Below are 27070 nucleotides of genomic sequence, written 5' to 3' on the forward strand. Positions count from 1 at the left end.
GCAAGGCTTGTTCTGTTTTCAGGAGTGCCTCGTTTGCCAGCCATTTTCAATCAAAAATGTATTCAGCTGCACAATCTCCAACTCCTCAGTCAAAAGCCATTACCTGTCCCTTTAAACTACAACAGAGTGGGAGAGGGAAGCTCTCTTTAAGAAAGGAAAAATAGGTACAGAGACTAGGCAAACAAATCCTTAATATAAAACTGCCCTTGCTGGTAAGGCATAACAGTATGGTAGTGAAGTGTACAGGGGCAGAATGACCTCCCTGCTCCTGCTGGCCACACTGTTCCTCATGCAGGCCAGGATGCCATTGGCCCTCTTGGCTGCCTGGGCACACTGCAGGCTCATGTTCAGCCTACCATTGACCACTGTGACAACTTCCACACTCCCATCTGTACTTTCTGCTCCTTTGGAAAACACTGCCAAAGGTCCTGGGAAAAACACCCAGAGAGTAAGTGACATTATAGCATCTTACACAGAACTTTTAGTTTGGATTATTTTCTCTTCTCAAAATAAACACCCCTAGGAGATCCAGTTTAGAATAGAATAGAATGAAGCAGGTTGGAAGAGACCTTCAAGATCATCGTGTCCAACCCATCAACCAATCCAAACAACCTAAACAACTAACCCATGGCACCAAGCACCCTATCAAGTCTCCTCCTGAACACCTCCAATGATGGTGACTCCACCACCTCCCCAGGCAGCCCATTCCAATGGGCAATCACTCTCTCTGTGTAGAACAACTTCCTAACCTCCAGCCTAAACCTCCCCTGGCACAGCCTGAGACTGTGTCCTCATGTTCTGGTGCTGGCTGCCTGGGAAAAGAGACCAACATTCACCTGTCTAAAACCTCCCCTCAGGTAGTTGTAGAGAGCAGTAAGGTCACCCCTGAGTCTCCTCTTCTCCAGGCTAAGCAACCCCAGCTCCCTCAGCCTCTCCTCATAGGGCTGTGTTCCAAACCCCTCACCAACTTTGTTGCCCTTCTCTGGACACACTCCAGCAAGTCAACCTCCTTCCTAAACTGAGGGGCCCAGAACTGGACACAGTGCTCAAGATGTGGCCTAACCAGTGCAGTGTGCAGGGGCAGAATGACCTCCCTGCTCCTGCTGGCCACACTGTTCCTGATGCAGGCCAGGATGCCATTGGCCCTCTTGGCTGCCTGGGCACACTGCAGGCTCATGTTCAGCCTCCCATCGACCACCATCCCCAGGTCTCTCTCTGCCTGGCTGCTTTACAGTTCCTTGGTACTTGATTTCCAACAGATGAGCCTCCCATCTAGAAGTGGCCCCAGTGCTGGCCTGGAGCAGTGACCACCCTAGCAGGATTGAGCAGCACTGCCTCCCAGGCACAAGTGTAACCAGCATCACCCAGCAATGCTTCTCTTTTCTGAAGCTTTCTGGGGAGCATACCTTAGTGGAATGCAGTCTGAGTGCTTTCAAAGGTCAGAAAGACTGAGTGCTTCACAAAAGCCAAAGTGCTTTACAGCTAACATGCTGTCTTCTTACAAATAAGTCAGAATAATAAGAGCTGGTTTCTGATGCCTGCCTCTTCTGCAGGCTCAGGAGTTACAGGAGGCATACAGCACTGAAGGACACTAAAACAACACTAACAGTTGCCCCACCCTGAAATGATTCAGAGCAACACTTTCCACCTTGCAGAAGAGTGCTCCATGCTCTAACTTACCCAATACACTTAGACCTTCTCAAAAGTTTCTAGATCACCAAGGAAAACCAGTCCTTTCCTATTTTCTGTGTCCCAACTCAGTGTGCTATTAGAAACAAATAGGAGAGAACACTACTCCTGTATGTTGTGCAAAATTGGCTTTTAGCTAAAAAACCACACTGCAGCAGTCTAACAGTGCACATCCTATCTCTGGGAGCAGCTTTTCAGAACATCAGTCTGTCACTGAAGAGGTCTCTGTCTTATGGGCTTTTAAATAGCCCATCACCACAGCCTCTACACTGGTAAATTGAATATGAAAGCAGACAAGGTAAGTGGTTTTCCAATGTACTTTACATTTCTCTTCCTTGCTTGAACTATAGGAAACTTGACATTTTAACTGCCATGACTAATTTTATGAGATATATTTCAGTCTAGCCTGCTGGGTCTTTATAACCCACAAGTGGGTTTTTTCCTCTTTGTGGCTACCAACTAAGTTAATATGGAAACTGAATCTTCAACAGATGTTACAAATTTTAACATTGGCATGTCTGAAGCAAAGAAATTCCCTCATGAAGAAACAGTAAGGAGAATAGCAGCAGATGATACCAATAGGACCTCTTTGCCTGTGCATAAAGGCCAACAGGAAGGGATGGCTGCTATGGCAAATGCTGCCATAATTTGACCTCCCTGTAATACAGCCTCTCACCTTGAATTTGTGCCTCGTGGTGCCAGTTGTGCTTTGCTTCATGAAATGGAGATTTGTTCCACAGAAGCAGCATCCACTGGGAGGCTGCAAGGCTTCTCAGGATCTCAGGTAGTGATAGGACTAGGGGGAAGGGAACGAAGCTGGAGGTGAGAAGATTCAGGCTACATGTGAGGAGGAGGTTCTTCACCATGAGAGTGGTGAAGCCCTAGAATGGGTTGTCCAGGGAGGTAGTTGAGGCCCTGGCCCTGGAGGTGTTTAAGCCCAGGCTGGATGAGGCTCTGGCCAGCCTGATCTAGTGTGGGGTGTCCCTGCCCATGGCAGGGGGGTTGGAACTAGATGATCCTTGTGGCCCCTTCCAACTCTGACTGATACTATGATACTATGAAAGCTCTCTGTAAAGTTTCTCTAATTCATAACTATTGACCTGCACAGGATTTATCTGAACAATCAAGAAAGCTGAAGGAATTATTAATGGGGTCAGGCAAACTATGCCACTTCCAGTATGGACATCCACTTAATGCAAACATTTTGTTTCTAGATGATTCCTCCCTTCAGGTTCTAGCAACCTGAGGTAAGATACCCAGGCACACACTACTAGATGATGGGCACAGGCTAAACCAGGCCAGGCAGCCTGCAGGGCTGGGTACAAGAAGCCTAAGTTCCTCTTCCCCAAACAGAAGCAGGGTTTGAAAATTCAAGAGTTGTGCACAATTCATAACATCCCAGCCCTGAAGCTTAATTTAGCTTTTCAGCAATACTCATCCTGATGGTCTTCTCAGATCATCAGAAGGAAAGCAAAAATTGCAGCAATCTAAGCTGAAAAATGTGCTCCAAACCAGCAAACGCATAAGAACTGTCTTTCGCGGGTTTCAGGGGCATTGCTCTTACACCAACGAGCTTGGGGAAGATCATCTTGCAGCACCAGTTTTGAAAGCAGCTGGTCACACGGACACTGCAACAAGGAGACTTTAATGATTCAGCCTCCTGGGTCTCCCTCCTTCCACCAAAGCTGCAGACAGCCAGCATTAACCAGACTCAGCTGCAGTAACTTAATCTGGAGGGGTAAAACTGATCCAAGAATTTTTGAGCCTCAAAGCAAGCAGTTATTTGCCCACCTAGTACCTTGGATGAATGCTTTAACTTCCTCTACAGCCGGAAAATATAGGGCTTCAAAAGGAATGTAACGGGGACAGAGAACATACCCTGAACACAAAGCTGTGGCTGGCCCAGTAGGCACTGCCCTGTGAATCATGGCTTTGATAAATGTCCTAAATAAAGTTCTTGGGAGATTATTTGTCCTGTAATAGACCTTGAAAGGTTACAGAAAACTAAAGCAACATTCTGGGACTTCACAAAATCACCAACATTGGACTGCTCTCCTATTAGAAAAAATAAATAGAGCTCCTAATAGCCCACAAAGGGGCAGGGAATTAGAGATCATCATTAAAATGTCAGCATTTGACATTAACATCCCTCTGGTGTTTTCAGATCCTGTCATGGAAAAACCCTGTGCTACTGCTGTGTCAGTGGGGTCTCAGCAGCTTTCCACTTCTGCTGTCACTTCTTGTAGCATAGACTACCCGTATCTGGTCCCTGAACAAAATGTAAGCATGTTTGGAATAAAAGCAGCCTAAGGTGATTCCAGAGTCAGCATTCCAGGGGCTTCTAAGCATTCTGTAAAGGAGGTCCTCAAAGAGCTACAAGGCCACAGTTCCCCTCCCACATTTAAAGGGTGGAAGTGACAGTCAAGCTCTTCTAGAGTCCTCTGGAGGATTTATTTGTTATTCAGTTTTTCCTGCAACGATTGCCAGCAGATACAGCATACATAAAACAGGTGGAGCAAACACTACAGCAAGCAACAAGCTGAAGCACTGGTTTCACCCCTAAATTAACATTCTCAGGAGTGACAGACTTTTGCCATCTCTCCCAGAAGTTCAACAGGTCTAAGAAAACAACAGGATTTTCACCTCTGTTTTTTTCCTAGAAACATCTTATTGCTACAGACAAAATGCAACTACAGGAACGTGGGGGAAGATTTCTTTCTTACCACCACCACTGGGGACCACTTCTGGCACCTGGCAACACTCAGAGCAATGGGAGAATCCCCATCTCCTCCCTCCAGGGTAGTACCACTGCTTATGTTTCAAGGGATTTGCTTTCTCATTTACCTATAAGCAAAAAACACATTCTTCAATGGAAGAAAGTAAATTTAGGAAGCAAAACACAACGCAAACAACATGCAGCTGCTAACCTAGGTCACAAATTCTTTAACTGAAACCTTTCTCACTAAAATTACCCATCTTTCTTGTCTTGGGGGGAGGGGAAACAATAAAACATCTTTCTTCCCAACACTAATACTACACAGTCTGCTCCCCAGATGCCAACTACTATCACATTATCACTAAGGTTGGAAGAGACCTCGAGGATCATCGAGTCCAACCTGTCACCACAGACCTCATGACCATGGCACCAAGTGCCACGTCCAATCCCCTATAGAACACCTCCAGGGATGAGGACTCCACCACCTCCCTAGGCAGCACATTCCAATAACCAATTGCTCTTTCTGTGAAGAACTTTCTCCTCACCTCCAGCCTAAACTTCCCCTGGCACAGCTTGAGACTGTGTCCCCTTGTTCTGGTGCTGGTTGCCTGGGAGAAGAGACCAACCCCTTCCTGGCTACAACCACCTTTCAGGTAGTTGTAGAGGGCAATGAGGTCACCCCTGAGCCTCCTCTTCTCCAGGCTAAACAATCCCAGCTCCCTCAGCCTCTCCTCACAGGGCTGTGCTCAAGGCCTCTCCCCAGCCTTGTTGCCCTTCTCTGGACACCTTCAAGTGTCTCGATGTCCTATTGCTATTGCTTTCAGAGGGCCTAACTGGCACATAGCTATGAAATTACAAGCAAGTGTTCTTAACTGATATTTCATGGTGAAATTGCAGCTTCTATTCAGACTAGAGAAAGAACTAGCCTATTTTTCCTAGCTTTGCTAATCAGCATAACGAAAGGTATTTCTTTTACCCACAAACCTTGTCATGATAGAAGTTACAGAGAATGAAGCAGAAGCAATTATCCACTCACACACTTAATCCCTGTATTTTATTAAGAGGGATTTTTATGATCCTGAAGCAATTAAGTCAATCATTATTTAATTTTAGACTACTGAACTGGAGATTTACTTCAGAGACAAGCTCACTTTGTACATAATTTAGTCTCAGTAATTAGAGATATACTTTACCCAGAGGTGGCTTGTTTAAAAGCGTGTTATCTAATTGCACAAGCCTTACACCATGGAAGTTTCAGGCAATAAGCTAAAAACTGAACTTTAAAAACAGACACCCCCACCCCCCCAAACCTTTGATTTATCAGACTGCAAACCTGGTTTTCCTAAGAATAAATAGAGGGGAGCAAACAAAAGTTACTCCTCAAACATCTGCTTAACAAGTCAGATGTAGCTCAAAAACTAACATAAATCATTTGTTTAACCCACTGCTGCCTTTAACAAAGTATAAAGCCTCAAGAGAAAAGAAATGCTCTTCTCACACAAATCACTTAATTTGCAACTTATTTTAATTAACCAGATGCAATCTCTTACAGGAAAATATATGTCTATTAGGATGCTCAGCAGGTACCTGCCACAGGATGTAGCCGCTACCTTCTCCCAGGCACCCAGCACCAGAACAAGAGGACACAGTCTCAAGCTGCACCAGGGGAAGTTTAGGCAGGAGGTGAGGAGAAAGTTCTTCACAGAGAGAGTCATTGGTCATTGGAATGTGCTGCCCAGGGAGGTGGTGGAGTCACCATCCCTGGAGGTGTTCAGAAAAGGATTGGATGTGGCACTTGAAGCCATGGTTTAGTTGTCATGAGGTGTTAGGAATTAGATAATAGGTTGGACTTGATGATCTCTGAGGTCTTTTCCAACCTGTTTGATTCTGTGATTCTATGAATTGTTCAGACACCTAAAGACTTCTGTGATGGTGTTATAGTAACAGAAATAATGACCAGGTGTCTAGCTTCATATCATCAACATCCACCCTGGATACCAGCCCATTTAAAAAGTGCTCCAACCCAACCTGCTTCTGACCAGTTTGTGTGGATATGTTACTGAAAGCAGACCATACCAGGAAATGCTAGTTAGCCATTCAGCTAGCTATGGATCAGCTTTGTGCTTGCATATAGTTCATAGCATTGCTAGCTGCCAGCCCATTTGGGCTGGCACATTGCCCATGGCCAGTTTTATGTCAAAACACACTTGCTGGTTTTTTGGAACAAAGGCTATTATCTTCCACCACTGCCAGTAGAGAGAAGGAAAACAGATGTCCAAGCAAGCATCAGAAAAACCCAAAACATCACTTTTTGCAACTCTGTCTTCAAAATTGTCCAACCAAAACACCACATGCAATTATTCAAAATTTAATTAGAAATCAACCATACTCAAACCAAACTAGCTCCATAAATGCAGAGGGTGTAGCTTCATTCAAAACTTCAGTGCCAGTACTCTTATGACCTGGTTTGCCTTGCTGCACAAAAAGCTACAGAGCTCACCAACAGCATGTAGAATTTCAGCAAAGACTGACAAAGAAAAATAAAGATGTGAAGAGGCAAAGAGACCAGGACACAACAGGACACAAGCTGCAGGGAGCTTACTCAAAATAAATATGAATACATCTCAGCTACCCGGATTTTCAACAAACATTCCATGTGACATCACATTAAACATGCAGAGTTGGAGACTGGTAGTGGAAATGACTCAACAGCAGAGATCCTGCCCAAAAGAAATGATGGCAGACAGCATGGGAAGAAAGAGCTCCAGACACCTTGGAAGCTACTGATGAAAACACTAAACAAAAATGAATGATCAGTCTTCTGCCTAATTTTTAAGGGATTAATGGCTCGTTTACAAAACAGCAAGTAAAAAAGAAAAAATAATTACAGCAGCTGATGAGGAAGTTAGCAAGCAATTTGAAGATGAAGGTGTATAGAATAGGATAAACCAGGTTGGAAGAGACCTTTGAGATCATTGTGTCCAACCTATCATCCAACACTACCTAATCAACTAAACCATGGCACCAAGCATCCCATCCAGTCTCTTCCTAAACACTTCCAGGGATGGTGACTCCACCACCTCCCCGGGCAGCACATTCCAATGGCCAATCACTCCTTCTGTGAAGAACTTCTTCCTAACATCCAGCCTAAACCTCCCCTGGTGCAGCTTGAGTTGTTGAGGAGTTGTTGTATTCAGTTGTTATACAATAGGCACCACGGTCATAAAGACTAGAGCTTAAGAATGGGATGAAGGTCACTAATATGCAATGCACAATCACATATACAAAGATGATCAGTGCCCAGAGCAGAAGGGCCTGGATGTGCTAGCACACCCTTACACAAAATGCCTGTGAATCACCACTGAGATGCAGCTGTGGAAAAACACAGGTGCAGTTCTGAGCTGTATCCAGGGAAACATTTCCAACAGAGAAAGGAAGCGCAAGAAAGCAAGAAAGAAGGACTCCTAAAATCCCATCTGGAATACTGCACAAGATAGTCTACCCATGCTCAGAGAATCACACAGGATCACTGACTGTTAGAGGTTGGAAAGGACCTCCAGAGACCATCGAGTCCAACCCCCCTGCCAAAGCAGGATCATCTAGGGCAGTCCACACAGGAATGCATCCAGGTGGGTTTTGAAAGCCTCCAGAGAGGGAGACTCCACCACCTCTCTGGGCAGCCTGTTCCAGTGCTCCATCACCCTCACTGTAAAGTTTCTCCTCATGTAGAGGTGAAACCTTCAATGTTCAAGCTTGTACCTATTGTTTCTTGTCTTATGATTGGCACACCATTAAAAAGAGTTTGGCCCCATCCACTTGACACCCACCCCTCAGATATTTACAGACACTGATGAGATTCCCTCCTGGTCCTCTCAAGACTAAAGAGAAGGCACTAGAAACATGGGAGCCTGATGGCAGGTTTCCAGCACTGATAAACCACATGAAAACCAACATCCACAGTGGAGGAACACAGGGCAATAACAGAGGATGCAGTTGCTCCTTGTAACACTAGGAAGGGAAAGAAACCACGTGAGCCAAAAAGATCCATTGATACTAGACCACTGGCCATTAGTAAGGTTAGTCTGGCACCCACTGGAACAGCCTAAAAAAAAAACTGTTGGTCACAGGCCCTTGTTATAAGGAGGACATTAAGACACAGTACTTGCTTTATATAGCTCCAAGCATTTTTGCAGCTTCCCCATCTAAACATTCATTGAAGGGTCTATAAAACTACCACCAAAAGTAGTTGGTTCATTTCATAGTACTGGTGGAAGAAGGTGATACATGGTGTGTGAGTTACAGGGTGGGAAAGTTGCTTTGTAGGGGAAACTGTAAACAACTAGGATAATCATTCTCCACACCTAAAAGGCAAAGCAATAGCTCCTAATTCAAAACAGTGTTAACCATCTGGTTTCCATTAAAATGCTCACATGCAACTATGTCAATAAAAAGTGTGCATTAGAAAGGCTCTGCAAGCCATCTTACTGCCCAGTATCTCACAAGAAAGATCAGTAGAGCTGAAGCAGCAGAGTATGCCACAGTTGGTCACCCAAGCCAAGCTGCACCTTGGAACAAGAATATTCTCCACTCTTTAAGCAATTCTTGAACAAGGCCTTCATGGCCTATCAAAGGGATCTTTGCCTTTTCACTGCCTGTGTATAGTGTCTCTCATGCAGACATTTTACTAAAACTGACAAAATTGAGGTCAAAGCTCCCAGAAACACTAAAACTGGTAGGAGAACAATTTTTAGTTCCATACTGAAGCACAGCAACGTTATGCAACAGAACAGGATTTAAAAGCTAGTTTAGGTCTGACACTATTTGTTGTACCTGAAAAAAAATTATTTAAGCCCTAAAGAGAGAAAAACTCTTCCCATTTAGAATCCTCATCCTCCCATTTCCTTTTCCAGCCCCTGTGTTACTTAGTCAACAATGAACTGGAATCAGCAAGTTGTATCAAACTGCTTTTCTGATGTCTTCCAAGACTGAACAGACTGAGGAAGTACACTGAGTATAAAAGAGCCACATTGAAGTATACACATTTTCCATTCCCAAAATGTCCCCCAATTAAATATAAATGCATGTGCATGCACTTAAAACACTTGCACAGTTTCTCTCTTGCATAGTGCTTTGCATTGAATACCCACCCAAACCCACATTTCCATTAGCTACTTTGACACCACAGCTTTGAAAATATTCTCAGTGCTCCAGTATTTAGGACATAGAAAAGTCAAAAGCAGACATGTGGAGGTGTTCAAGAGGGGAGTGGACGTGGCACTTGGTGCCATGGTTTAGTAGTCATGAGGTCTTGGGTGACAGGTTGGACTTGATGATCCTTGAGGTCTCTTCCAACCTTACTGATTCTATGATCTCACAAGGGGAATATTTCACTCTTTTTTTCTCCTCTTGTTTCTCTTTGGTAAAAAGACAAAATAATTAAAACTACTGAAGTAATTTTCTGGTCAGTTTTCTTCCTCACCATAGGAAGCATCACTATCTTTGAATCTTCTGGTTAGTTGCTTGACCCATGGCTCAGTCCACTCCCTAAAGACTATCTTATTCATCATAATATCCTGACATCGATGGAAGCATGGCAGAAAAACACCACAGTGCACAGAAAAACACAACAGTGCACAAACAAGGCCTGATAATGTGTTTTCAAATAAAAGTTAATGTTCTCCCTAGATAGTAAAACTGGTTCCACAGCAATTCTCTCTCAATGTCTTATGGAATCATGCAGATATTAACAGAATACCATAAGGAAATTATTTCCTGCCACCATCCTACTACCTTGACAATCATCTCTTAGAAAGCCTCTAAAAACTAAATGCTTCCCTAATGAGAACTGAAAATTATTGACTCTGCAAGTACATTCAGAAGAAGTATTCACTCATAGTAGGAAAAAGCAGGAGAATGTCAATAAATTATGAAGAATTTACAACAATCAGAAGTGTTTCCCCTCCACCTCATAATGCATAACTGAACTGTGAACCTTTCTGCCACGGCTGTTAGAGGTGGTGTAAACAGCCTGAAAAGAGAGGAACTGGAATTATTAAATGGAAATTAGGAAGACAGGAGAGAGCAAATACCGTTCATTATGTTGACTGTAAGTCCTTTTGTGAGACATTCATCATAAACCAGACTACTGACCTAGATGGACCAACAACAGACACTCCCTTTTCAAGACAGAAATTAGACTTGAGAAACAATGAATTTAATTTTACCATTACACTTTGCAACCACACTCTTAAATTTTGAGCTTCTGTCTGTAAGATGAGGAACAGAGGAGAAAGAATGCAATGGCCAAATGTATTTGTGGCTTCATAACTCTGCAGAGTTCACTGTTTGCTTATTGAGAGAGAGTTTCATAGTATCATAGTATCAGTCAGGGTTGGAAGGGACCACAAGGATCATCTAGTTCCAACCCCACTGTCATGGGCAGGGACACCCCCACTAGATCAGCCTGGCCAGAGCCTCGTCCAGCCTGGGCTTAAACACCTCCAGGGCCGGGGCCTCAACTACCTCCCTGGACAACCCCTTCCAGGGCTTCACCACTCCCATGGTGAAGAACTTCCTCATCAGTAGAAGACCAGTTGTATCTAACCCTGTCTGCAAGCTTCCAGCGAGCCAGGGCTCTGACAAATACTCCAGCAGGGTCAGCTCCATAGCCTAGAACATTACTGCCCCCTCTTGTCCATCCTCCCTTCTGCTAGGGATCACTGTGTCACAGTGGGAATGCACCTTTGTTAGCTGCTTCAACTGACAGCTCAGTGTGTTAGTTTAAACTCCCAGTGAAGGTGGGCTCTTCTCATGATTCTCTAATTCTTTTCTTTTTTGTTTCTTCCAAAGGCAAACTAAACCACAACTTTCCAGCTGTGAGCTTCTGGGGATGAAGAATGTGCACATGACTTTCTGCAGTGCCAGTAGCTGGTAACACCTGGAGGAACAAGCAATGTCCACGATCAGTGCAGTAAGATTTGCTAGACAATCCCAATCCAAGTTTAGGAGGCTGAATGATTCTTGATTAAAAAGGATATAATTTTTCTGATACTTGAAGCCAGAATCAGGATGAGTCCTCACCAAGTTAACTCAGGTGTCTGCAGAGCATATAGTGCGTAGTTTGAAAACTCCTAGCTTCAAAAATACAGGAAAGGAAACCACGGCCATATGAAATGGCATAAACTGGGAAAGCCACAGCTGTTCTAAACAGCTAGGGCAGAACATGTTTGAACCCTGTCCTGGGAAATGTTACCCCAGTTACAATCCAGAGAGGTTTACACCAAGAAATCTAACAGCAATTAATCTGCAGTTTCTTAGAGACTTGTTACCTCAGAGCTTTTGCCATGACTCAGCCCCAGTTAAAGGCTTGTATAAAAAACAGCATAAAAGATTAAGTGTAACAATGGAATTTGAGAAGGTTCAGGCAAGGTTTCTGTATTTTTTGTTTGGGAATACTTGGGGTTAGTTGGGTTTATCCATGGAATTACAATCCTGAATAAATTTTTAATACTGATGCAAGTTCACCCATGCTTTACAAAATAGAACAGAATACATCAGGTTGGAAGAGACCTTCAAGATCATCACGTCAAACCTATCAACCAATCCAACCCACCCAAACAACTAAACCATGGCACCAAGCACCCCATCAAGTCTCCTCCTGAACACCTCCAGTGATGGTGACTCCACCACCTTCCCAGGCAGCCCATTCCAATGGGCAATCACTCTCTCTGTGTAGAACAACTTCCTAACATCCAGCATAAACCTCCCCTAGTGCAGCCTGAGACTGTGTCCTCTTGTTCTGGTGCTGGCTGCCTGGGAGAAGAGACCAACCTCTGCCTGGCTACAACCTCCCTTCAGGTGGTTGTAGAGAGCAAGAAGGTCACCCCTGAGTCTCCTCTTCTCCAGGCTAAGCAACCCCAGCTCCCTCAGCCTCTCCTCACAGGGCTGTGTTCCAAACCCCTCACCAACTTTGTTGCCCTTCTCTGGACTCGTTCCAGCAAGTCAACCTCCTTCCTAAACTGAGGGGCCCAGAACTGGACACAGAACTCAAGGTGTGGCCTAACCAGTGCAGTGTACAGGGGCAGAATGACCTCCCTGCTCCTGCTGGCCACACTGTTCCTGATGCAGACCAGGATGCCATTGGCCCTCCTGGCTGCCTGGGCACACTGCAGGCTCATGTTCAGCCTACCATCAACCAGCACCCCCAGGTCCCTCTCTGCCTGGCTGCTCTCCAGCCACTCTGACCCCAGCCTGTAGCACTGCATGGGGTTGCTGTGGCCAATGTGCAGAACCCTGCACTTGGATGTTAAGAACTGTCTAAACTGGCTTCTGGGAAGAAGCAGGCTCTAAAAAAGGACCCAGATTATTTTACTAAGTGACTATTAATCATAAACTTAACTTTTTCCTACTACAATATATGTCTGTCATGTCCAGAGTAATTCCAGTGATTTATTTTTTGTTTTACTCTTTTAAACACTGGAATATTCTTTTGCTAAGAATACACCCATTGAAGAAAAGATTTATGGCAACAACAGACCACCACTCTGCCTAACACAGATGAGGTAGATGTGGCAGATGAGGTTGCTAAACCCCTCTCTATTATATATCAAAAGTCATGGCAGCCTGGGGCAGTCCCCACAGACTGGAAAAGGGGAAACATTGCCCCCATCTTCAAAAAGGGCAAGAAGGAGGAACCAGGGAACTACAGGCCAGTCAGTCTCACCTCTGTGCCTGGAAAGATCATGGAGCAGATCCTCCTGGAGGCACTACTGGCTCAGAAGAATAGCGAAGAGGTGATTGGGAACAGTCAGCATGGCTTTGCCAAGGGCAAATCCTGCCTGACCAACCTGGCTGCCTTCTCTGAACAGGTGATGAAATTAATAGCTGAGGGGCGAGCAACTGATGTCGTTTCCCTGGACCTGAGCAAAGCCTTTGCCACTGCCCCACACCACATCCTGGTCTCCAGGATGGTGACACATGGGTTTGATGGGTGGACCACTAGATGGATAAGGAACTGGCTTGATGGCTGCACCCAAAGAGTGGCTGTCAATGGCTCCATGTCCCAGTGGAGGCCAGTGACAAGTGGAGTCCCTCAGGGATCAGTCCTGGGACCAGCCTTTTTCAACATCTTTGTGGGGGACATGGACAGTGGCACTGAGCGCACCCTCAGCAAGTTTGCTGATGACACCAAGCTGTGTGGTGCAGCAGACACGCTGGAGGGAAGAGAGGCCATCCAGAGGGACCTGGACAGGCTGGAGAGGTGGGCACAAGCCAACCTCATGAAGTTCAATAAGAGCAAGTGCAGGGTCCTGCAGCTGGGTCGAGGCAATCCCAGGCACAAATCCAGGCTGGGCAGTGACTGGCTGGAAAGCAGCCCTGAGGAGAGAGACTTGGGGATGCTGGTGGACAAGAAGCTCAACAGGAGCTCTCAGTGTGCACTTGCAGCCCACAAAGCCAATCAGATCCTGGGCTGCATCAGGAGAAGTGTGGCCAGCAGGTCGAGGGAGGTGATCCTCCCCCTCTACTCAGCTCTGGGGAGACCCCACCTGGAGTACTGCCTCCAGTTCTGGAGCCCCTATTACAAGAGGGATCTGGAGGGGCTGGAAGGTGTCCAGAGAAGGGCCAGGAGGATGATCAGAGGGCTGGAGCACCTCTCCTGTGAGGACAGACTGAAGGAGTTGGGGCTGTTCAGTCTGGTGAAGCAAATGCTCCGAGGTGACCTAATTGTGGCCTTCCAGTATCTGAAGGGGGCCTACAGGAAGGCTGGGGAGGGACTGCTCAGGATCTCAGGTAGTGATAGGACTAGGGGGAATGGAATGAAGCTGGAGGTGGGGAGATTCAGGCTGGATGTGAGGAGGAAGTTCTTCCCCATGAGAGTGGTGAAGCCCTGGAATGGGTTGTCCAGAGAGGTGGTTGAGGCCCCATCCCTGGAGGTGTTTAAGCCCAGGCTGGATGAGGCTCTGGCCAGCCTGATGTAGTGTGGGGTGTCCCTGCCCATGGCAGGGGAGTTGGAACTAGATGATCCTTGTGGCCCCTTCTGACCCCGACTGATACTATGATACTGATAACACAGAGCTACATAAAGGACTGCCTTCACAGGAAGAAGGATAGTGAGGGGCTGCATTCAGCACCTAAATATTGTAGAGAAAAACCTGCTGTGGAGAGAGCATGGGAAAAAAAAGAACTACACAGGAGTGACCTGCAGAGTAAGGGATAAAGCTGATTCCCTAATTTCTCTCCACCTTTCATTTTCAAGCCCTAAAAAATACCCAAACAAAAAACAGTTGCAAACACCCTCCCCTCCACTGATTTTCTCTGGCTGACCTTTATAATGGGACTTTCTTTTCACTGTGGTGGTCCCCTGACACCTTCATTTTGTGCCCTGCCCCAAACTAAGTTCTTTAATGGCCCGAGTCAAGAGGAGAAAAACCAAACTTAAAATCCCAAAAGATAATCCTTCATGATTTCTCACTAAATGACAAGCAACTGATCATTAACTTCTATGCTCTGATCTTCCACAAGCCAGGTATGCCAATTTAGTAATTTTCTTAGGAATTCACAGAGCTAATAGGAATTACCTCATGGGATTTGAGAATTGCAGCAAGCCTCTGGCAAAATTACCTTTCTTTTACTGCCCTCAAATCTGTATGATTCTGCAGATGAAGCACTAGACACATCAGGATTAAAACTCTCAGTAACTTGTATGTGCCCAGCATGCCAGACTCATCATTTCCTTAAGCTCAACCCCACATCCCCCTTCCCTGCTCACATTAAATGCCTTTTAGCAAGAAACTGCCACCAAGAACACAAGTCAAGCAGGCTTGGCTAAAACTGTTCTCCAGCATTGTCCCTCACTACTATCAACCTCATCCTCTGCCTTGATGCTGAACATCCTTCAGGCTTCAAAGTTGTTTGCTAAGCACCAAGCAGTGCTAGCATCAGCAAACCCTAGGAGAGGGCCATGACCTAGTGCTAGACACAAACCTGCGTGGCAGCTATTTACAGCTGAGGAATCCTCCTTGGTAGTTATTTTACTCTCTCTAGTTAGGTGTTGATCTGTTAGAAGGTAGGAGAGCTCTGCAGAGGGACCTCGACAGGCTGGACAGATGGGCAGAGTCCAACGGCATGAGATTAAACACATCCAAGTGCCGGGTTCTACGTATTGGCCACAACAACCTCATGCAGTGCTACAGGCTGGGGTCAGAGTGGCTGGAGAGTGGCCAGGCAGAAAGGGACCTGGGGGTGCTGGTTGATGGTAGGCTGAACATGAGCCTGCAGTGTGCCCAGGCAGCCAGGAGGGCCAATGGCATCCTGGCCTGCATCAGGAACAGTGTGGCCAGCAGGAGCAGGGAGGTCATTCTGCCCCTGTGCACTGCACTGCTTAGGCCACACCTCGAGTCCTGTGTCCAGTTCTGGGCCCCTCAGTTTAGGAAGGAGGTTGACTTGCTGGAATGAGTCCAGAGAAGGGCAACAAAGTTGGTGAGGGGTTTGGAGCACAGCCCTATGAGGAGAGGCTGAGGGAGCTGGGGTTGCTCAGCTTGGAGAAGAGGAGACTCAGGAGTGACCTTATTGCTCTCTATAACTGCCTGAAGGGAGGTTGTAGCCAGGTGGGGGCTGGTCTCTTCTCCCAGGCAGCCAGTACCAGAACAAGAGGACACAGTCTCAGGCTGCACCAGGGGAGGTTTAGGCTGGAGGTTAGGAAGGAGTTGTATACAGAGAGAGTGATTGCCCATTGGAATGGGCTGCCTGGGGAGGTGGTGGAGTCACCATCACTGGAGATTTTAAAAAACAGACTGGATGGAGTGCTTGGTGCCATGGTTTAGTTGATTAGATGGTGTTGGATGATGGGTTGGACTCAATGTTCTCAAAGGTCTCTTCCAACCTGGTTAATTCTATTCTAAACTAAATTACATGTAATTTTTGTTTATTCACTATTCATGATTGAAGTGCAAGTGAAATTAAAAGGATCTACAACACTAATCTAATTATAACCTTCAAAGAACATGAATAGAATTTTTGAAATAAAGTCTATTACAAAGCACTTGGACTCATTAAAAGTTTACCCCCTGCTCAAAACCCTTAGCGTTCTCCATTCAGTAAAAGGTTTTTTTAAAGAAAGCTTTAGAGTTCTGAACTGCTGCAGGTAGGATCTGGACAGGCAACAGTGCAACTAACCACATTTGCTATCACAACTCATTCATCTCATTCAGTAGAACAAACAAGGAAAGAACAGTTAAATAAACCTACAGTCTCAGGGGGAAATAAAGTTAAAAAGAAATCATTCTTTGTTACAGGTGAAGCCATTTTGCAGTGAAGGGGGTGATAATTTTGGATTTATCAGCTCTCCAGAGGTATGCATATTCATGCTATAGATACTCATTCTCCTTTCCAAGGAACAGTGGCTAACAGTAACTATAATAACTATCATTAAATAAAAACAATCTTTAACAGAGCTAACAGCTAAGGCAGACACAGCCTAGCTGATCTCCTCCAGAAGAACCTGTGCACTGGACCTCTGAACTAATGGGTTTTCCTCTTGTTTACACAAGGAAAGTTTCTTAATATCATCTTAATTGCATTTGTAAATAAACTGAATCCCACATAAATAATAGATTTCCAGAGGCCTGATGAAGCTTGACCTAGTTGTAATCTCAAATTACAATGTAATTCCTGGGAGACTGCGTCATCTTTATATCGTCCTAGCATGGACTTGGTCAAACAAAGTAAGAGAGGGAATGACTATGTTAGAGGTTAAAGGCAGAGGAAAAAACCCAAGTCAAACAGAAGAATACAGGGCTGAGGAGACACAAAACACTTGTGATCAAAGGCTGACACTGCATTGGTGTTTTATTAATCTTGCAGGAGCCCAGACAACCACCCTGCCAAGAGTTCTGCCACACTTTTCCCAGTAGCTGTAACAGGTGGGGAAAAAAACCAGTTGAAGTCACCAGGCTGCTCTGCATCTGGTCAGCCCTAGGGCTAGCAGGGGGGGCAGCCTGGCCCCAGCTCACCCCAGCCCAGTGTGACTGAAGCAGGTGCCAACTATTTTTATGTTCAACCTGCAATTTACATCTGACCTGTTATTAAGTTCAAAGAGAGAAACAGAGCAGCCACAGCAATGCTCCCAGCTCACTGGTGGAGAAGAGGAAGCTAGGGCTAGGAAGGAGCACACAGTCATGGCCCTGAAACACCCAGTGGGAATGGTCTGCAGGAACGGCCTGCTCCAACTGCCAGAAACCAGTGGCTGCCCGATACCACACAACCTGTGAGATGCCAAAAAGCCCCGAGCCCTTCATCGCACCATCCCCTTCCGACGGCACCAGCGTGCAGGTAGCACACACTTGCACGGGCTCACCTCAGGGTTTCTGCATTCTGAAACGTGTGCATGGTTTGTAAATAAAAGAGTGTGGCACTGAATTCATTTTCTCTAAGTTCCACGTGACAGGGCACTGAAGCCATAATCTACTCATAAACTTGCTTGAAACGTGTTAACTGATTGACCAGGTCATTCTCACACCACACAGCTCAGAGGAGTATTCAGAACGCAATCAGGTGGCCAAGCATAAGCAAGTAACCACATTCACAGTAGATCATCTTGAAATGGATTTCAAAGAAACTCTCAGCTTAAAGTAAATCATTCACCCACTATGAAATCTGTTTCTAAAATGACAGATCTTTTGAAAGATTGTCATTCCCTCACCTCACACTTCAAAGGATCCCAGGATAGTTACATCCTGGACTGTAACTAAAGCCATTCAGTGCAAGCAGCTTTCCTATCAAAGGATCATCTTTTCAGTGAGATGCATTATGTATCTTAGGGTTTGACTGAGGTATTTAGTATCTTTTCCCCCCTCCCCCTCATAAAACACAAGAGCTGAGCAGTCATCGAATGTCTGAAATTGTAAATGCCTAGCTTCTACAGCTGCAGTAATTAAACCAACTTCTCATTCCATTACCCACATCAAGGCTATTCCTCAGCATCTGCTTTATTCCTACACTGCACTCTGGAAAAAAAAAAAAAATCACACCATGATAAGCTATTTTCTAAGCTCAGCTGACTCGTCTCTCCCTCCAAATCAGTGCAGCCAAACTGATTCTGAACAGATAGAAGCATCCTGCTAAATAGCCAAAAGAGCTCTTTTAAAGGAAATTAGCAGAAAGAAGCAGACGTCAATGCTAGAGGTTATTTTTAGCACCTGTGTAGTTCTATATTTATTTCTTTGTGTCTATCTTGGGGGAAAAAAAAAAAAAAAGGCAGCATGATCTCTGATGAAACATTACCAGAAAATCTTTTCTACTGGAAAGTCTGCTGTATGGAGTTACATGAGCACTGCAACAAGTACATCGACCAACCATTCAACCATACAAGTCTGAGTGTACATAGAAGAACGCTTCCTTGGTTTCAGAGGTACTTCACCCACAGCAACAAAATCCAAACAAACCATGTAACCCAGAAAGCAAACTCCTCAGCATAATCCTTTTGCATTCTGCCCAGATGCAATACTTCAGAGTCCTGATTAAAAACAGCCTCAAGTATTTCTAATTGATTAATCAAAAACACCCAAACCCCTCAAGGCACCTGTTAAAATCAAAACAAACCTATCACCACCAGCCACTGAACACACCACACTTCAACAAAACCTCAAGTCAGCAGCAGCAGGTCATACAAACTTCAGACAACAAAAGACTACAAAGGACTATTTCTCTCTTCCTTATTCTCTTTCCTTTCAGCTGTCACCTTCTTGTCCTGAAGACTCCTACCTCATCACCTCCAATGTATTTACTCTACCCTGCTAATCTTGTACCTCTGACCTTATGCAAATTACCTGGAGATTTCTTTTCAAGGACAGGATACAGATTATCAAAGGTATGGGTCATTTGTGCAGGAAGAGATACGTCACATAGACATGAAACACAGAACTGAGGCTTCATCTAGTGCTATTAACTTTTCATTGAGAAAGAAAGAAAACAAAGGAGCTTAAGATGGAGTTCTGTACCAACAAGACTGGGAAGAAGAGCCTGCTCTGGAAAGATACCTGTCATCTACCCACAGTTATTTTGCATTATGCTGGATCTCTTACCATACTCACCAAAACAGCAGAAGTTGGGGTAAGGGTGGGGAAAAATACTACTTACCTCTGTATATAAACCTGAAACTTCTTTCTTCTGTGACCCTGAAGGACTCTGTCTTCTTTCCAGGTCTTCCCTACCTACAAAACAGACATGCCTCATCACTCAGCCATACCCTCCAAGTATTTTTCCAATCAGCATGACCTACAAATTGATAGCTCTCCTATTCGAGGGTAAATAACAGGCAGTTGACAGGCTCCAGAGTATGAAACTACATCAGAAATAGCTCAGCACACACACTGATAGCAGATTAATAAGTTCAGTCAGTGGCAGGCTATTACTGCTTTCATATAGTGCAAATCACCTGAATCTGCAGTGTGCCAAAAAGTATGGACTTCCAAAAACTAATAGGCTTCTCATCTTAAAAACATACGTGCCCCAGTCACCTCCATCTCAGACTGACCCTTGTATATTTGCCTTTGAAGACCTTGCACTACATCACTATTGCACTGTGGAAGACAGCAAGGCTTCAGGTTAATTTTACACAATGTTAAAACAAGCTGCTCTGAGCAAACACACCAAATTCTCCCATCCAGTTCTGAAATCTTTTTCCATACTTATTGAAATGTTTCTCATGCAGCTGTGATTTCACTTTAGCCTTCTGTAGAAAAATCAAACACAAGAAATTATCTAGTTTGGATTCATAAATCCTCTCCCTGCAGCCACATAAATTCACGAAAAAAAAACAGAAGAGGAAATTCACTGTTGCAAACTCCTCTGCTACCAAAAGCCAGTTTCTTTATCATGGTGAAGCACTTCAAGGTAAAGAAACAGAAACATTCAAAACCTTAGGAAGGGAGAACTTTAAACATTGTATTATCTTTTCTGGTTATTAAAAAGAAAACAAAAAGTACACACACAACCAAAATAAAATTAGGGTTTGCTTAAGAGAAGAACATCTGTAGGAGAAGGGAAAGCACAGCCAACTTACTTCCTAGGTTCAAAGCCATTGAGCTTGTGTGACAATTCTTTGTGTTACACAATTTGTCTCCATTTTGTGAATTAGATAATCCCTTCTCCAAAAACTGGTTAAATTCCAGAATAAGAATGTCAAGAAAGGTTTGCCCAGAAATATTAATTGTGAATAAACTAGTTTTTTGTCTCTGCCAATCCACCCTTCTGCTATACTACTTAATGCTCAAAGCAAGTTGTTCGGGGCATTTATTAATACCTGGATGTCAAACTGACTACATAAAACTTGTGCATGTAAAGGCTAAAATGCAGTTAGGAGTAACCCAGCTGTTCACATGCCTTTCTCAGCACTAGAGCTGTCTGACGTGCTTCTCTGAGCAGACCCATGCAGACATCCTGCAGATATGAGCCAGTTCCTTAACAGGGGCTGCAAACACAAGACTCACAAGGACACGTAACAAAACTTGGGAGGTCACTCCCAGGACAGCCATGCTGCATTCAAGAGCACTTGAGTTATAAAAATAGCTTCTTTCAGAGGAATTAGAACTGCAACAAGACCTCCAGCACCTGCCCCTACTCAGAGAAGCTGGAAAAAGCAATACCACTGAGCCCTGCCTATAGCCAACATCGAAGGCATCAGGAAAAGCGTGGACAGTTTATCTGCGATAGCACATAAACCCACAGCACTGGTCTGCTTTACAAGGGGACACCCTATTGCTTCTTCAAGTTGGACCAAAGAATGATTTTCATGTGCACAAGCCAGATTCCCTTTGGATGAAACCAAATCAGGAGATCCACACAGAATGTCACTCTAAACACAGCTTATGACAAGGTCACAGATCAGTTCACCAAAGATACTCTAAGCACAGTTCTCTGATTCCCATGCCCAGACCCTGCACATAACTCCTATGAGGGAACACTCATGACCATGGAATGGACACTTCCCTTCACCTGTTCTTCCTCACGGCCAACACCAGCAACCTCCTGAATTAACACCCCTGATTCTGACCCAAGTACTTGCATTGTTCTTCTACACCTGTTGCTAAGATAAAAAGAATGTGCAACCATGAGCCTTCAAGCTGAATTACAGTGCAGTGATCCGGGGTCTGCAGAGAGCCAAACGACATCAGCAGGCTGACTGGGAAGGCTGTCATGCCTTTAAAAGCAATTCCAAAAGGGGAGAAGATGGCTGTTGCTCATAGCAGGGCAGGCAGCAAAAGCAGAAAACACCTCTCCACTCCTTGTCCTGTACAAGGACCTTGCTCAGCCCTGCTGGCCAAGCACATATGCACACAGCATATCCTGCTAACACAGCCCACTAAAGTCCTGACTCTGTCTTCCTCCTTCCCCGGTGTAATGGCACAAGCCCAAAGTACACAAGCCCAGGTCAACCCTTGATCCGGGTGGGCTGTTCTGTGACACAGAGCAGATTCACAACAGTTACCCATGGGATGCCCTCAAAGGCCACCACATGTTCCCAACTACCTCTCCCTTCAGCACAGACCAGCAGAAAACAACCCAAAGGACCAACATTTTTGAGAAAGCCCTTTCCCTCTCTGCCACTTCCCTTTCCCCCTGCTCCAAATTTGATCATGTCACAGGATGATTCCTGCACTACAGCACTGGCCACAGCAAAGAGGGAATCACCATGCACGGTAGGATGTCCTATTCAGAGCTCACCTTCACCTGTACCTCAGAGGAAGAGCAAAACTGGGTCTATCAGATTATGCTGCCTTTCACCTCCTTCTGCTGCTCCCACTTCATGGTAGCAACCTGTCTTGACAAACATGGGGAAGCTAGTTAGAATCCTGCATGAGGAGAAGAGAGAGACTTCAAGAAAGCACTCAAAGCAAGCCCACTTAAGGGGTTTGGTTCAGCTTAAGGCCAAACAGGCACAGAGTTTGGCAAGGTGGAAGCTCCTACAAAGTCCTCAACCTCCATTCAGAGCTCCTTCCTCAATCACAGATATCAGCAGGCACAGCAGCACAGACATGAAGGGCAGGATGTCAGCCTCAGTGACAGATGACACACATGCCCCCCAGTCCACATAGCTTCTACCTAACTATTTAAGTTGGGACAAGAAGACATAGCCTAACAACAAGCTCCATATAGTGATGTATTTGCTTTGGCTGAGCTGGAGTTAATTCTGCCCAGACCATCTTTCGCTGTACTGTGTTTTGCAGCGCTGTAGCTGGCTGTTGGTAACACACCAGTGTTTTGGCTACTGCTGAGCCAAGCACCAAGGCTATGCTTTTCCAGCATTTTCCCCCACAACAGCAGGCGGGGGGGGGGAAGATCTTGGGAAGGGATACAGCCAGGCCAGATGGCCTAAGCAGAGGTGCATTCCATGCCATCAGATGTCAGTTCAGATACAGAATCTAAGTGAAAGGAAGACGTGTGGGGGCATTCATTGATGGCATTTGTGCTCCAGAGCAACCACTACACATATTGAAGCCCTGCTTCCTGGGACGCGGCAGCTGATGGGAAGTAAAGTAACATCTTTCTTTGCTCTTGCTTCCACATGCAGCTTCACTTTTGCTTTTCATCCTATTAAATGCTTCTATCTTGACTCACAGGCTTTTGGTTATATTTTCCCCTCTCACCTGTCCATCTAAGAAGGGGAGTGATAGAGCAGCTTTGGTGGTTATCTGACCCCAGCCAGCACCTGGCCACCACAAGTGATGGCTAATAATGCTTCTGTTCTCAGATCTCTAGAAGTCTCTGCCCTTCTAGCTGATGTTAATGAAAGTAGTTCTGGCCTAATCTCCCAAAGGCACACTTGAGACATGGGACACCTGTGTGGTTTGTATATTCCTTGTAGGCATCACTGTCTTCCCTCACCAATCTCCTCCCTGGAGATGGCAGCAGGTAATTATGCAGATTTTACCAATCTTGCCTTCCCTTCCCCATCCTGGCAAAACAGAAGCACTGCCCCTCAAGCCTACTCCCCTCCTGAATGCCAAATCACTCTGTTAGATGATGTCTCCACAAAGGAACATGACAGCAGTCACAGGCACAAACATGGACACAAGGAAGGCCCAAACAGTTGGAGACTCAGCAACAATGCTGTCAAGAGGCAAAAAAGGGTGGTTGATTTGAGCACCACAAGGAACAGCACACACAGGTGTACACATGCACAAGCATGAGGACATGTGGCAGGCAGGTTAAGTAGATGCAGAGTCCATCAAGGGGTTTATTCAGCAGAGACGTGTTCACACACTAGTAAGCCATGGAACATAGTTTTTCTCCTGTTCCATTCAGCCTACTAACAGCCACTGATCATAGTGGTCTGCCTCTGTGATATGTTCTAGATGAGTGCCATGCTGGGCTGCTCCAGCTTTCTGAAGCAGATGTGAAAGGCTGAAACTACAACCTTAGAAAAGGGTTGTCCATATCCTGCATCCCCAGACCTACCTGTGACTCAAGGGGCACTGGATATATTAGAATCTTACCTTTTGTGCAGGCAGAACCAGTATGTTCCACCTCAGTAAGGCAAGATATGAGGCCATGGTCTAGAAGTACCCTTCCCATGGACCAAAGCCAGCAGGACTAACAGAAAGCTGGGCTTGTTTGCTTAACAGCAGTCCTGGGCCAGGAACCAGGCTAGAATCAATACTGCTGGCTGTCTGGAGATCCACAGGAGACAAAGGCCCAGGTTATCTTATCATCTCCCATTAAATGGAGATGAAAGGTTTGGAAGATAGCCTTGGAAATCTTAGTCCTAACTACAGACTGGACTTGCACACCCCACATCAGCTTACCAGTAGCAGGTGGAACTGAGGGTCGTGAGACTTTACAGAGGACAGCCTCTCTTTTGTGCAAGGTCTGGGCTGCTAATATTTCATTTGGTGATGGCAGAGATGATGTACACCATTTGATGGCAGAAGGCCTTGATTGTGTCTCTTCACACACAAAAGCTCTGTGCCCACTGCTGGTCATTCCATATCTCAAGACTGATGGCATCCTACTGGACCAAGCTTTTCCACCAGGGCCAGAAGAAAAAGCATCTACAAAACTTCAAGCAAAGCTCTAACTTCTGCCTTCTTCCCCAAATAATATGATGTAGGTAAGAGTCTGATCTTTTGAGGATGCTCCCAGAACAGTTGATGGTGAAAAATACACAGGAAGAGAAATAAAACTTGCTCCCATGAGAGGCTTACACTACTGACAGTGCTAGCAGCAACCCTGCAGAACAGGGAAGAGGACAGTTTGATACTTCCTGGAGCAGCAGTCTAAAGAGCAGAGGTTAGTGGGACAGCTTTCCTTCAGAGAGCTCTGCCGCACACACACACGCAGGGAGGACAGTCAGTCTATGGCATAGGCTAACTCAAATTCAAGGACCCGCAAGAGGACAAAGCAAGCAAAACTGCAATCTGATCTCCTGGCCTGCTCCTACTGCACTGAATGCAGAGATTGCCAGCCACAACTTCCTCGGTCAACACATTCTGAACCCCATAGCAAAAACTCCACAGGGAGCAGCTCCAAAATCCCAGCCAAAGCCCAGCACTGGCACTGCAGGGAAGAGACAACTTCTGCTAAAAAAAGCATTATGAGTACTATGTGCCATACTGCAGTGAAATTATGTTGCTTGGGGTTTTTTGTTTGGCCTTATATAAACTTCTGCTTCAGGTACCTGATGGGCAGGTGCCTTTTCAATCTTCCCTCCCCTAATACATGGACCTTTATTATTGTGTTATAGTTACTACAACTGCCAGAAAAAACAAAGACTAGCATTTTGTTTTAATTTGAACAACTGATAAGGAGAGAATAGTACACCATATAGTCCTTTGATTTCCATTTTAACCAATATCCTGACCCTGAACATTTCACCCAGGTATGTTTTTCCCCTTTCTCCTCCAAACGTGACATTCAAAAAACCCAGAGGTTATCAAACCCAGAGCCAGTATTTATCAGCTTCTCAGGAGCTGGATCCCATTGGCTCAGGACAAATTGCTGTAGAAGCCTATTTCTTCCACCAGTGGACTTTGTATTAATTCACAAGCCACATAGTTTGAGGCAAGGGTAGAGCCCATTTTGGCACTCATTCCAACAGGCAATGCAGCCACTGCTACTTGAAGCATTGTTCTATACAGCTAGACTGACGCTGCTGTAATAAAGTCCAAAAGGCCAAGCCTGGTCCCAAACAAGGCAAGGAGAAAGCTATCAACTAAGCAGGGGGGATGACAAGGGCTTCAGTCCTTGGGATCAGGTTTTGGATGTGGTGGTTTTTTGTTTTTTTACAGAATACTCTCTTGGGTCCCACAGCAATCAGAGCACTCCTGTGAAGAACAGCACCGAGTTCTGTGCTGATCAACCTGTGTGCCCCCTTTCCACACTGCCATGAACCAACATCAAGCCTCCAGCACAAGGACTCCAACACATACATGCACAGACGTCCACTACCCCAATCCTTCCTGTTCTCCATGACTCTGGGGCAAGTACCTAGGCCCTACACAAAGGACATAGAAAGGGATGGAAGGAATGTTTCTTCCTATCCAGGCTCACTGGGACACGACAAGGCAAAGGCTGTCCAAAACAGAGGTGAGGAGCAGTATTTTAACTGAGGGGGGAACCCCAAATCTTCAGCAATAATTCTTAAAATTGGAATAATTTTTCAGTAATGTTTTGTTCCATTCCTGTGCTTTCCCAGCTTCCACACTAGATGTGTGTGCTGACCTATCCTCCCAACCAAGAGTATTTGTCAGCCACTGAAAGCTGAGAGATACCAGATCTGACACATACTCCCATTATCACCACCTAGATGGAAATCCTCCAGTGGACCTCAGTGTTTGCTCCCCAAAGAGGGAAGAAACAGCTGCAGAGTAGAAGGGGAGGGGAATCTCTTTATCAGGTAGTTAACCTCTCTTCTGTGGCTTCAAACAGCAGACAACAAGAAACAGCCAAACTGTTTGGGGCCGGGGTGAAAACAATCAAAAAGAGCAATGCAGGGAATGGACTAAGCAGATCTGGCAAACGCCTGCAAAAGGAGACAGAAATGGTTCCAACTCCAAATGGGATAACAGGACCTCCAGAAACACAGAGGATAAATACTGACCATAGTTGTACACTAATGATATTGGTACCATCTATTCCCGTTCATGTTTGGACAATACTCTGAAGCCTGAGGAAAGGACTAATTTGAGCACAGCTAATCACTGGGCTGATGAATCAGCTCACCAGTGTGCATTCTCCTTAGGGAGAGAATAGAGAATTGGCAGAGGACAGTGCTGCAAAAGACAGCAAAATGAGGAAACAGCTGCTGAATTTGATGCAGGAGCAGCCTGTCATGTGGAAAACATTTTGGTGCAGTGTTCATGGCCAAAATCATCATCCTCAGCCAAGCACATCCTAAGGCATGTAAGAACATGCACATTCCCTTCAGAAACCCACAGGATTTCCAACTCCAAAATGCTGGGAACAGCAAAAACCTTGCCACACATGCAAGTAACAGCAAGACAGAAAACGTTCTCTATCACATGGCAAAGATCAAGGGAAACCCACATCAATGCACTCCTCTCATGGATTGTATCAAGGTGATGAGCTCTGTTATTTCACGGAACCTTTACCAGTTTGAGGGTATTTTTTTGCAGCAACTTTAAGCCTACTGGCTTAAAGACTGCATTA

At 45.3% G+C, this 27070-nt stretch overlaps 1 protein-coding gene across 4 annotated transcripts in view; it reads right to left on the minus strand.

Moving 5' to 3' along the window:
• AGPAT3 (1-acylglycerol-3-phosphate O-acyltransferase 3) overlaps positions 1-27070 on the minus strand; it is a 123827-nt gene that overhangs the window by 66050 nt on the left and 30707 nt on the right. Inside the window, exons 1-3 of one of the 4 annotated variants that reach the window (XM_068155162.1) lie at positions 22127-22219; positions 19541-19614; positions 4413-4533 (exon numbers count right to left, since the gene is read on the minus strand). The gene's annotated coding sequence lies outside the window, so the exon portion shown is untranslated. Of the gene's footprint in view, positions 1-4412; positions 4534-19540; positions 19615-22126; positions 22220-27070 lie in introns of those variants that run through there. The other 3 variants (XM_068155159.1, XM_068155163.1, XM_068155160.1) reach the window with 3 other exon arrangements.

The sequence above is a fragment of the Melanerpes formicivorus genome, unplaced genomic scaffold (genome assembly GCF_026170545.1).
Source record: "Melanerpes formicivorus ecotype bairdi unplaced genomic scaffold, bMelFor1.0.p_v2 SCAF_30, whole genome shotgun sequence".
NCBI classification, from domain to species: domain Eukaryota; kingdom Metazoa; phylum Chordata; class Aves; order Piciformes; family Picidae; genus Melanerpes; species Melanerpes formicivorus.